The 4,780-nt window shown below is 46.2% G+C and overlaps 1 pseudogene; it reads right to left on the reverse strand.

The window, feature by feature from the left end:
• Positions 1–4,275: 4,275 nt before the first annotated feature.
• Positions 4,276–4,397, reverse strand: LOC139267678 (5S ribosomal RNA; annotated as a pseudogene).
• Between the last annotated feature and the right edge of the window lie 383 nt (positions 4,398–4,780).

Consider the following 4,780-nt stretch of genomic DNA (forward strand, 5'->3'; position numbering starts at 1 on the left):
TTCAGGGGCACTGAGTATTACAGCTAAAATCCACAAACGCTTTTCATTCGACATGCATCATGGGGTTGTCAGTGTCAAAACTCCAACTCCATGGCCCATTACCCAAGAGTGGGTGCGGGGAATCTTGTTGGTGGCCCACTAGTTGGTGCGTCTGTCCTCCCAGGGGATTTGCAGGATCTTGCGGAGACAACACTGGTGGTATTTCTCCAGTGACTTGAGGTGTCTACTGTACATGGTTCATGTCTCTGAGCCATACAGGAGGGCGGGTATCACTACAGCCCTGTAGTCCATAAGCTTGGTGCCAGATTTGAGGTCCTGGTGTTCAAGTACTCTCTTCCTCCAGCGGCCGAAGGCTGCATTGGTGCACTGGAGGAGGTATTCAACCTCGTCGTCGATGTCTGCCCTTGCTGATAGTAGGCTCCCGAGGTATGGAAAATGGTCCACGTTGTCCAAGGCCGCGTCACCCTCAAAGCCTCCTTGATAAAGTGTAACTTCCCCACTGACACCTGGGAGTCCCTGGCCCAAGACCACCCTAAGTGGAGGAAGAGCACCCGGGAGGGCGCTGAGCACCTCGAGTCTCGTCACCGAGAGCATGCAGAAAGCAAGCGTAGACAGCGGAAGGAGCGTGCGGCAAACCAGATTCCCCACCGACCCTTTCCTTCAATGACTGTCTGTCCCACCTGTGACTCAGACTGTAATTCCCGTATTGGACTGTTCAGTCACCTGAGAACTCACTTTTTGAGTGGAAGCAAGTCTTCCTCCATTTCGAGGGACTGCCTATGATGATGATGATGACGGCGGCCTGCCCAACCCATGGCTGCCATTGTCGGGCTGACTTCGGAGACGGCCGACAATTAAAATTAAATGGCGGCCGCGGCGGTGCGCCCTCCCCTTTTAGGGCGGGCGCGTCCCCCAGTCACTGGCAGCTTCTCGCTGGGAAAAGCTGTCGGGGATACCAAGTGGTGGGGGCTATGCTCCCGCGGGGCAATTTCCCTCGCCTGACGGGGCGGGAACACGGGGCCCGGCAGAAACCCGTCGGCCTTAGAGGCGGTAATGGACCTTAAAGAGGGGGGTAATTTTGGCCCCAAATCTGTTTCCACAATAATTATACCAAATGGCCATGTTGTTTTGGTGCACTACCCCACTGGCTTTCCTCCCTTTCACTAGTGTGTTGCTGTGGGAAGACAGGAAAGTGAGAGAGAGAGATCTGTGAGTGATGGAATGTTGCCTGAAGTTCGTAGCGAGAAAATAATCTTCTATTCATTTTGCGGCATCAAAAAATCTGGCTTTTAGAGATTCCCATGTAAGACCAGAACATATAAACATAAGAAGATAAGAAATAGGAGCAGGAGTAGGCCTGTTGGCCTCTCGAGCCTGCTCTGCCATTCAATGAGATCATGGCTTATCTGATCATGGACTCAGCTCCACTTCCCTGCCCGCTCCACATAACCCTTGACTCCCTTATCGCTTAAAAATCTATCGATCTCTGCCTTAAATATATTCAAAGACCCAGCCTCCACAGCTCTCTCAGGTAGAACATTCCAAAGATTCCCGACCCTCTGAGAGAAGAAATTCGTCCTCATTTCCGTTTTAAATGTCCTCGGGGGAGTGTTTGCTCGTGCTGTTGGGGAGGAGTTAAACTAATATGGCAGGGGGATGGGAACCAATGCAGGGAGACAGAGGGAAACAAAAAGGAGACAAAAGCAAAAGACAGAAAGGAGATGAATAAAAGTGGAGGGCAGAGAAACCCAAGGCAAAAAACAAAAAGGGCCAATGTACAACAAAATTCTAAAGGGTCAAGGTGTAATAAAAAGGCAAGCATGAAAGCTCGGTGCCTCAGTGCAAGGAGTATTCGGAACACAGGAGAGGGCTCTGAGCTAGTTAGAATGGGTGAGAGCTCAGATGAACAGGATCCCAAGGAAGAATGCAAAAGGCAGGAGGCAACAGAGCAGAGTAGCACTGGGGTAAGTATAAACCACAAGGTGATAGGAAGGGACAATATGTATGAATATAAAGGGGCTGCAGGAGGGGTCAGAACTAAAAATCATGGTTTAAAAACTAGTATTAAAACACTCTACCTAATCGCACGCAGCATTCGAAATAAAGTAAATGAGTTGACGGCACAAATCATTACAAATGGGTATGATTTGGTGGCCATTACAGAAACGTGGTTGCAGGGTGGCCAAGACTGGGAATTAAACATACAGGGGTATCTGACGATTCGGAAAGATAGACAAGAAGGGAAAGGAGGTGGGGTAGCTCTGTTAATAAAGGATGATATCAGGGCAGTTGTGAGAGACAATATTGGCTCTAATGAACAAAATGTTGAATCGTTGTGGGTGGAGATTAGAGATAGTAAGAGGAAAAAGTCACTGGTGGGCGTAGTTTATAGGCCCCCAAATAATAACTTCACGGTGGGGCGGGCAATAATCAAGGGAATAATGGAGGCATGTGAAAAAGGAATGGCAGTAATCATGGGGGATTTTAACCTACATATCGATTGTTCAAATCAAATCGCACGGGGTAGCCTTGAGGAAGAATTCATAGAATGCATACGGGATTGTTTCTTAGAACAGAACCTACAAGGGAGCAAGTGATCTTCGATCTGGTCATGTGTAATGAGACAGGAATAATAAACAATCTCCTTGTAAAAGATCCTCTCAGAATGAGTGATCACAGTATGGTTGAATTTGCAATACAGATTGAGGGTGAGGAAATAGTGTCTCAAACGATTGTACTATGCTTAAACAAAGGGGACTACAGTGGGATGAGGGCAGAGTTGGCTAAAGTAGACTGGAAACACAGACTAAACGGTGGCACAATTGAGGAATAGTGGAGGACTTTTAAGGAGCTCTTTCATAGTGCTCAACAAAAATATATTCCAGTGAAAAAGAAGGGCGGTAAGAGAAGGGATAACCAGCCGTGGATAACCAAGGAAATAAAGGAGAGTATCAAATTAAAAACCAATGCGTATAAGGTGGCCAAGGTTAGTGGGAAACTAGAAGATTGGAAAAATTTTAAACGACAGCAAAGAATGACTAAGAAAGCAATAAAGAAAGGAAAGATAGATTACGAAAGTAAACTTGCGCAGAACATAAAAACAGATAGTAAAAGCTTTTACAGATATATAAAACGGAAAAGAGTGACTAAAGTAAATGTTGGTCCCTTCGAAGATGAGAAGGCAGATTTAATAATGGGAAATGTGGAAATGGCTGAGACCTTAAACAATTATTTTGCTTCCGTCTTCACAGTGGAAGACACAGAAACCATGCCAAAAATTGCTGGTCACAGGAATGTGGGAAGGGAGGACCTCGAGACAATCACTATCACTAGGGGGAGTAGTGCTGGACAGGTTAATGGGACTCAAGGTAGACAAGTCCCCTGGTCCTGATGAAATGCATCCCAGGGTATTAAAAGATATGGCAAAAGTTATAGCAGATGCATTCGTTATAATCTACCAAAAGTCTCTGGACTCTGGGGAGGTTCCAGCGGATTGGAAAGTAGCTAATGTAACGCCTCTGTTTAAAAAAGGGGGCAGACAAAAGGCAGGTAACTATAGGCCGGTTAGTTTAACATCTGTAGTGGGGAAAATGCTTGAAGCTATCATTAAGGAAGAAATAGCGGGACATCTAGATAGGAATAGTGCAATCAAGCAGACGCAACATGGATTCATGAAGGGGAAATCATGTTTAACTAATTTACTGGAATTCTTTGTGGATATAACGAGCATGGTGGATAGAGGTGTACCGATGGATGTGGTGTATTTAGATTTCCAAAAGGCATTCAATAAGGTGCCACACAAAAGGTTACTGCAGAAGATAAATGTACGCAGAGTCAGAGGAAATGTATTAGCATGGATAGAGAATTGGCTGGCTAACAGAAAGCAGAGAGTCGGGATAAATGGGTCCTTTTCGGGTTGGAAATCAGTGGTTAGTGGTGTGCCACAGGGATCGGTACTGTGACCACAACTGTTTACAATATACATAGATGACCTGGAAGAGGAGACAGAGTGTAGTGTAACAAAATTTGCAGATGACACAAAGATTAGTGGGAAAGCGGGTTGTGTAGAGGACACAGAGAGGCTGCAAAGAGATTTAGATAGGTTAAGCGACTGGGCTAAGGTTTGGCAGATGGAATACAATGTCGGAAAGTGTGAGGTCATCCACCTTGGGAAAAAAAACAGTAAAAGGGAATATTATTTGAATGGGGAGAAATTACAACATGCTGCGGTGCAGAGGGACCTGGGGGTCCTTGTGCATGAAACTCTTTTGAGTTAGCCTACTGCACCTGGTATTCCCAGGCAGTCTCCCATCCAAGTACTAACCAGGCCTGACTCTGCTTAGCTTCCGAGATCAGACGAGATCGGGCGTTTTTTTCAGACTAGTGTGGCCGTAGGCTCCTTGTGCATGAATCCCAAAAAAAAGTTAGTTTGCAGGTGCAGCAGGTAATCAGGAAGGCGAATGGAATGTTGGCCTTCATTGCGAGAGGGATGGAGTACAAAAGCAGGGAGGTCCTGCTGCAACTGTATAGGGTATTGGTGAGGCCGCACCTGGAGTACTGCGTGCAGTTTTGGTCACCTTACTTAAGGAAGGATATACTGGCTTTGGAGGGGGTACAGAGACGATTCACTAGGCTGATTCCGGAGATGAGGGGGTTACCTTATGATGATAGATTGAGTAGACTGGGTCTTTACTCGTTGGAGTTCAGAAGGATGAGGGGTGATCTTATCGAAACATTTAAGATAATGAAAGGGATAGACAAGCTAGAGGCAGAGAGGTTG

The sequence above is a fragment of the Pristiophorus japonicus genome, chromosome 7 (assembly GCF_044704955.1).
Source record: "Pristiophorus japonicus isolate sPriJap1 chromosome 7, sPriJap1.hap1, whole genome shotgun sequence".
NCBI classification, from domain to species: Eukaryota; Metazoa; Chordata; class Chondrichthyes; family Pristiophoridae; genus Pristiophorus; species Pristiophorus japonicus.